This window comes from Cupressus sempervirens, chromosome 6 (assembly GCF_028749045.1).
Source record: "Cupressus sempervirens isolate cs-2001-9-10 chromosome 6, ASM2874904v1, whole genome shotgun sequence".
NCBI classification, from domain to species: Eukaryota; Viridiplantae; Streptophyta; class Pinopsida; order Cupressales; family Cupressaceae; genus Cupressus; species Cupressus sempervirens.
The window spans coordinates 708,357,772-708,366,478 of NC_143123.1; the positions used below are offsets into that span (position 1 = coordinate 708,357,772).

At 35.7% G+C, this 8,707-nt stretch overlaps 1 pseudogene; it reads left to right on the forward strand.

The window, feature by feature from the left end:
• Nucleotides 1-2,886: 2,886 nt before the first annotated feature.
• Nucleotides 2,887-5,488, forward strand: LOC149554245 (G-type lectin S-receptor-like serine/threonine-protein kinase At2g19130 pseudogene; annotated as a pseudogene).
• Nucleotides 5,489-8,707: the final 3,219 nt, after the last annotated feature.

Genomic DNA, 8,707 nt, shown 5'->3' on the forward strand with positions numbered 1-8,707 from the left:
AACTCTGTTAAAATAGATAATCTGAAAGACAATGATCAAGGATAGTATATGAATATTTTCGCTTTGGATGACTTTGTGCATGCAAAGACTAGATTTACATATAGGAAATATCTCGATTTTACTTTGAAACTTGGTGTTCAGAGTGTGAAATCATTATTATTTTGTGGATGTTGATTTGACAATTCGAGAGATCCTAGTTGTTGTTCATTCTTGTAAGTTTGTTTCAATTTGAATGTTGAATAATTTGTGGTTTCTGGTAAAATTCATACTTTGAAGTGGATTTTTCTGTATATGTGAGTTTGAATGTATTTTGCTTTAAGGAATTAGTGTTGATGCCCACCTCGCTACCTAAGAGTAGCCAAGAGATCCTTAAGCACTTTTAGGTAAAAGTGCAAATAAATTTTTTGATTCATCATATATCTAACAAGGGAGTTGTACCTTTAGAAAATTCAAAGAGAAAGTTAAATAAAATGAGACTTTCTCAACTGTTGCGAGAAACTTTGTTCTTTTCATGAATTTGGGCATAGAGTAAACTTAATAAATTGGTCAAAAGGACAATCTATTCACCAATAGGCCCGTAATCTATTAACCATTTCAAAGGGATCCTATTTTTGAAGCTATTAACATGGGTTTGTGGTCATATGAATTTTAGACAGAGAACACACACCCGAAAGAAAAATGGATCGCTACTTGAAGAATCACCTAGCATTTAAATGTTTGGAATGCTTCATTTTCCTTCTTATCTTGTGCAACTCTGATTTATTAGTTGCAGGTAGAGACACAATCTCTCTCGGCTCTTCTCTAAGGGAAAAGTAAACCATTACTTCAAAAAATGGCACTTTTGAATTGGGATTTTTTAATCCCAATGGAACAAACATCTGGTATGTTGGTATTTGGTATGCCCAAATCTCCGAGAAGACCATCATTTGGGTGGCTAACAAAGAAACTCCCATCAAAAATATGCCCAATGTTTTGACTCTCTCATCTATACTTATAAATTATTAAAAAATAAGTAACATTCATTAATATGTATTAGTATGATAAAAAAATCATCAATTATGCATTTAGTCATTTGTTTCGGTGACTAATTATTAGTGATGAATTATTTAGTCATTTATTTGATCATTTATTTAGTCACTTATATTTGTCCAAGCTTGTGATTTTACCTAATGACCAAATTAATCATTTATTTAATCACTTATACTTATAAATTGTAGAACATTACAATAATTTGATCACTTTTAGTCGTGCAACTAGGATTTTTAGTCTTGTGACTAAAAGTTTTAGTCATGTAGTGATTTATTTGCCAAAATTCTACTAGTGACACTCAATGAGCACTAGCATTTGCATTCTTTGCATAAGACTTGGAGTCTTAGATTTGTCACTTTCTGGTATACCATCACAGAGCCAATGATTGCTCACTTTTCCTAGTCTCTCCTCTTACAGGGTTTGCCTTTGGGCCCTCAGCTTCACCATTTGGGAGTCCCAGATCATAGATACCCTTTTCATGGCCAACCTAAAAGCATTTTGCATAGTTTTTGGTTCTGCGAAACAACTTAGAATTACTGGCTTTGGATTTATGATTTTTCGGGCCTTTTCATACAGAGGCCTTCACTTGGCATATGGTAGTTCTATGTGATCCTCCTAGACTCCATTTTAGATATGCCCAGATCTAGCATGCTTTTAGAGTGGATATATTATTTACAATCTAGAAAGATTGTAATGTTATTTTATTCTCTCATAGCTTTCTTGATATTTATGTTGCAATGTACTCTAAAGAATGTATATGTAATAATTTCATGTTGCAGATTCAAGTACAAACTAAAAAGGTCACATTGGAAGTGCCTTGGCTGCAGGAGCTACTTGCTCACTAGGGAAATGTGGCTTGTATGGTTGCTCGAGTACCTCCAGATACTTTTTCTTGTGACCACACTCCCCCCTATGGTTACCGGTACCAACCTTATCCATCACACTAAGAAGAAATTTAAGCTTGGAAAAAATAAGTCAACTTTAACTATTTAACACTTTTAGTCCTGAAATGAAGCTTATTGTGTGATGTTTAAGCCATTTGACCACGATGTCATAAGGGGGCAGTTTCATTCTATATAACTCTGGAGAAGCCATTGGAATTTCAAGTTCAAAGCTAGTCGGGGTCTCTTTAAACTTAGTATACTCATTGAGATCTTCCTATGAGTATGAATAATTTTTCATATTCATAGGAATATTCCAAGAACATGGTTTCATGCATTTCGAACTTAGGAGCAGAAGAAACACAATAGTTTTTTATAATTTGACTTAAGTTATTTAAATTAAATCATTATAAATATCACATAAATTAAATAAAATTGTTAACAAATTATTTAGCATTATATCATGAATTAATTTGTTAAGAAAACAAAAATAAGAAGTATGTATAATTAGGAGAAACGTAATTTTCACATTGTAGAAGACACGCATATATAATATTTACCTTTCAATGTAATGGCCTTCTTTTTCTCTAAGAGGAAAGTTATCTAATTTTCTTTTCCAAATTTTGTTGCTTCTTATACACCTTCTTGGTGGCTGGATAGTCTTTGTTGGAGTAGACATATAAAATAATGTTTAATTTCAGATCCAGATCCATACCTATTGACAAAAATTACAATCATAAGGTAATATTGTGTTTCAGTATTCAACGAAAACGAAAGGAATAACATTAAATATACAAAGATGATGGCACTGTTTTCCTACTTTTGTCTTTACTGCATTTGTGTGGAGATTACGTGTCCCAATTATAATTCTATGGCCAGTAATCTATTGACCATTTTAAACGAGTAAAGCTATTAACATGGATTTGTGGTCATATCAATTTTAGACAGAGAACACGCACCCGAAAGAAAAATGGATCGGTGCCTGAAGAATCACCTAGCATTGAAATGTTTGGAACGCTTCATTTTCCTTCTTATCATGCGCAACTGTGATCCATTGGTTGCAGGAAGAGACACAATCTCTCTCGGCTCTTCTCTAAGGGAAAAGCAGACCATCATTTCAAAGAATGGCACTTTTGAATTGGGATTCTTTAATCCCAACGGAACCAGCAACTGGTATGTTGGCATCTGGTATGCCCAAATCTCTGAGAAGACTATCATCTGGGTGGCCAACAGAGAAACTCCCATCAAAAACATGCCCGGCGTTTTCTCTCTGTCTAAATCTGGTTATCTCACCATCTCTGATTTACAAGGAGAAGTCATTTGGTCGAGTAATGATACTCAGCAAGCCAAGGCATCCATCTGGGAGAGTTTTGCTCACCCCACAGATCATATCATGCCTACCATGAAATTTTGGAAAGGCATAGAAGTTAAGTCTTGGAGGAGCTCAGTGGATCCAGCGCCTGGGAAATTCATTCACCAGATGAATCCATCCCCGGGAAAGACAGAATTTTTACTACAGTATGAAAATGGTGTTTCATATTACAGCACGGGAGAGTGGACTGGTATGAATTTTTACCACTTTAGCGCCGTGGCAGAGGCCAGAGCTGGTTCTGTATACAACGATGAATTCGTAACGTTTTCTCCCACAAGAATGTACTACACATTCTGGTATACACCAAATGTTGGTCCGAAGCTTGTGAGACACGTTCTCAAACCGAACGGCGAGTTCTTGACTTACTATTGGGTTAATGACGGCTGGTTCGTGGCTTGGGATAGACCCCAATCAACATGCGGCGTGTACGGGGTATGCGGGGCTTATGGAGTCTGCTTCAAGCAAGAAAATGTTCAGTCATGCAGATGTATGGATGGCTTCCACCCAAGGAACGCCACTTCCTGGAGTTCTCAGGACTGGTGGTTAAGCGGCTGTGCTCGAGATACTCCATTAAATTGTTCCTCCACCGATGGTTTCCTCCAAGTCAACGACAAGTCCATATCTGATAAAGAAAATGCTCAATATATTCAGGAGTCGTTGAGTCTACAAGGATGCAAAACTGCTTGTCTCAACAATTGCTCCTGCACAGCCTTTGCTTTCACTGATTCCAATCCTGCTGTTTGTAAGTTGTGGTTTGGCGATCTGTTAAGCGTCCATTCTAATTCCAATTCTTTTGAAGACCAGCCATTCTTCATTCGCTTGGCTGCTGCTGATGCGTCACAGTTGTCAGCCAAGAGAGAAGGAAAAAGAAGTATGGTGCTTGTGCTCTCCATTTCAATTCCTCTGGGCATTGCTGTTTTGGGTACTCTGTTAATCGGTGCATGGGGTTTTATCCAGCGAAGGCGTAGAAGACAGCTTCAGAAAGTAGAGGGCGACGGCACACCAACCTCGCTCAGAATATTCACCTGCAAAGGCCTCAAAATTGCCACCAACAAATTCAGACATAAGTTGGGAAAGGGAGCATTTGGCTGTGTCTTCAAAGGAACTTTGTCAGACAATACACTTGTAGCCGTGAAAAAGTTAGAGGATTGCGCACAAGCGGAAAAGCAATTCCGTGCAGAAATCAGCACCATTGGAAACATCCATCATGTGAATTTGGTGAGGCTCTTGGGCTTCTGCGTGGAGGGGTCTCACAGAATGCTTGTTTATGAGTACATGCACAACGGATCTCTCAACTCTTTCTTGTCCCGTAAATCTATAGAAGAAGAAGACAAGGTTTTAGACTGGAAAACCAGATTTCGAATCGCTTTGGGCACTGCAAGAGGGTTACTTTATCTCCATGAAGAATGCAGAGATCGCATCATCCATTGCGATGTCAAGCCAGAAAATATTCTTCTAGATGCAAATTTCTCCCCCAGAGTGGCTGATTTTGGACTAGCAAAGCTTGTTGGCAGAGATTTCAGCAAAGTGCTCACGACAACAAGAGGAACGATAGGATATTTGGCTCCCGAGTGGCTGACCGGAGTGCCAATAACAATGAAGGTGGACGTGTACAGCTTTGGCATGACCCTACTCGAAACAATCTCAGGCCGGAGAAATAATGATCTGAGTGTGCCAAAATCTCAGCACTACTTTCCCACCTGGGCAGCAACTCAAATTGTCAAGGGAAACACCATCGGTATTGTGGATGAGAGGATTGCAGACAAGGCAGATGTTGAAGAGGTGAGAAGAGCCATTGTGGTGTGCATTTTGTGCATTCAAGAGGACGAGAATACGAGGCCAAGCATGGCACAAGTTGTTCAGATATTGGAAGGCAAATTCGAAGGAAATGTAAAGCAATATGAGAGGTGTTTACAGGCACTCATCGATGATCACTGTGCTTATTAGAGATTGGGAGGAGTTTTCTTTTTTCAGGTGGGTTTTATTTATTTATTTTAAATTACTTTTCATTGTGTTGTACATGGGTATCAAATATGGTCTGGTCTAGTAGTTGGGTTTCATATTGTATAACAATATTTCTTGATGTTGCACTTAGCGAGTTGTTGTAGTAAATGTAGTTTTCTCACATACTTCACTTAAGCATCATATTATCAACTTCTAAGTGTGAATTAAGATAGAATATTATTTTATTTACTTTTATTTTTCATTTTGTGTCATCATTTGGCTAGTTATTGAGCTTGACCTTACATCTCATTAGTCTCCCTTTCTCATTGTAGCCAATAAAAGCATAGCTATTGTACAACAATAATCACCTCGAATATATCATCTCTTTAGAAAAATGTTATTCTCCCTCGTGAAAGTTATTTTTGCTAGTTGTGGTTCAAACAATGGAGTTGACAATTATTTACAATGTTTTTGGCTTAGATTGTGTTTAGTGTTTGGATCAACATTTTGAATCACATTCTTTGATTCGCCTTGAGGATGAAACAAAAGTATAATCAGAAGTTCAAGAGATGTAGTAGAGTTGATAACTCAAAATTGTATCAAAGCAAGTATCTTTAATCTTCAAGTGCGCTCATGACAACTTTTCCATTAAGAAGTTTTAAGGTTACATACTAGGCAAGTAAATTTGCTTTTGAGAGATATAATGCTTCAAAATTTGTTACAATTCTAACATTTTCTTTTATTGATTTTTCAATACCAATGTTTATATGTTTTTAAGAAAAAACTTTATTTTTTTCCAATTTAGTTTGTAGCTACATTCTATGATGTAGTTTGTAATTTCTTTGGAAGCAATCCCCTTGTTTGTTTGTATGTTTGTCTATACAATCTCTGCATCAAATTATGTGTTGGATTGAAGTGCTTCAAGGAGGTTTCGATCAAAGCATTAAACATGGGGGTTTTGATTGAAACCTCTACATATACTAGTGGGGTCAAGGAAACACCATTATAATTTTCAACAATGAGGCTTCTACATGAAAGTGCTTCCTAGTTGGTTTTCCCATGCCAATTTCTAGATATTTTCCTTTCTTTATTAAAATGTTCATTTTTAATATATAGACATATATATAGTTGTGTGTGTTTATATATGTCTGTGTGTATGCATATATGTGTATATACATGTGTCATATGCATATATATAACATGTATCTATGTGTGTGTATATGTGTATGTGCATATATATATATATATATATATATATATATATTGTGCATGTGTGTAGATGTGCATAAATTACATATCTACATACATATATCCATGCATGCATATGAGTGTAGATATTATATGTCATAATCTTCATCTAAATCCAATTTAAATGTCTTTGAATTTTAAAAATGATATCTATAAACTTTATCTTAACGCTTGACATTAAATTAAAAAATTTAGGTACAAATATTACCTAGATATAGATCGCTAGACATATATTATTAAACATCATGGGATATCGACCTATTCCCCCTAATGATCTATTTAGGGGAACTAGTGATGAGATTGAAAAATTGAATGAGTCAATCCATAATAGTGGTGGCATGTGTTTAGAAGAACACTTATCAGTCTATTCTAGAAAGCTTGATTTAGATTAGAGATGATATTCAAGATGCTAGTGTCTTTTCACCTATTGTTATATAGGCTATCCTTGACAAGAAGAGGCTAGAGGTTAATGTTGGATTACCTCTTTTTGAGGTATATAATTTAGCGTACCCAAAGAAACTTTTTCTAGCATCTACAATTCTCTTCATTTGTCTTAAAAATAATAGGAGGAAACAATTCACTCGATGGACTCTCACAATATTCCCAATCCCATCTTTTACCTAATGATAGTTGTTCTTCTCTCTATAGAAGATAACTTCACTATTATTGAGGATGGAGGATCTGTTGGTAAACAAATTGTTAGGCTTTTGATTTAACTCTTAAGCGTCCAAATTCAGGAACAACATCTGGTTACAACAGCTAGAAAGTTTGTTTTAAATGACTAACTTCCCTCTGAATTCCTAGGTATAGCTCCCTATTGCATTATGATTTTCAATGAGTTATGTTTGCTTCTAAATCTAAGATAGGGTGTGTTCTTAATCAAAGAATAGGAGAGATAAACCTAGCTAGACCTAGGCAAGGACCAACTTAGGCAAGAATTGTTATTTTAAGTTCGGTTAAGTCTGAATTCACACATATTATGAACCTGCAAGGCTTGACAATTCAATAATGCATGCTGACTAAAACTTAAACTGATATCAACAAAAAAAGACTAAAATACTAACTTAAAAGAAAACACAAAAGGGATTTCTCTTGAACTTATGATAACAATATTTATTATCTTTGGTTTGCTTCTTCGAAATGGGGAAGTGAAACTCTATTCATTCCTTGATTAAATTCAAATGAAAGAGAAAACATGAAACTAACATAAAACAAAATGGAATAGAAAATAATTGACACAAAATACCATTCAATTGTCTTTGCAACATCAAGTATTTCACACCAAAAATTAGCTAACCTTTTGTTAATCCTTCAATCTACTACATATAGGATTCTGAGATGACTTTTATAAAAGGAACTTAAATTGGTTCATCTCCTCAGAAATGACAAATGGCAAGGAGCCAATTTCTCCATTACAATCATTATATCAAAATATGAAAGGGGTAGAACATGAATCACTTCACCTTCTTTCCCTTTTCTAACTTTTCCTTATATGCCTTGGTGGCGACAATAATTGGAATCAATTCCTCATGCCTATGAACATGTACATTAGTATATCTTAAGAGCTATTTAGAATGCTTTCTGGCTAAATCTTTGAAAACATTTAACTGATCTTATATCTCCACCATGGCCACGTGTACACACTTGCCAAGTTTTTGGAGCTCAGAAACTCTATTCTGATGATCAGAAGATATCCCCGTCAAACTATCTATGTAATTAGAGAAGTTCTTTTGCATGACAGCTACTCCAATGATTCCCTTTCCTTGTCCACTAGTTTGGGAACATGTATGTAGACATCTTAAGAGTTCATAGTCTTTGCCTTGGTCCTTTTTCACTTTGGCTTCTATTTTTAAGTCCTTCCTCTACCTCAAGGATCATCTTAGACTTGAATTGCATGCTTTGGAGACACTCAAATAAAGGCTCATCTCCTTTAGGTAAGATCTTTTCTTCCATGGCCTCCTTAGCTTTCATATGGATAATCATCTTTAGTAAAGAGACACAATCTTCACTCTTAACTTTCTTTGCTACCAGGGTAGCTCTATTTGCTGAAATGTTATCCTTCTCTATTTCAAGCCTCAGTACCACATTTTCAATCTATTCTATAATGACAAGTCCCTCTAACTTGATTTTCCCAATCCACTCTCTAGAAATTTTCTTGAAATGTTTATCTTCTTGGAGCTTAGAGATGAGTGCTTGGACATCGGTAGCAGTAGAATCACTAGTGATTGACATT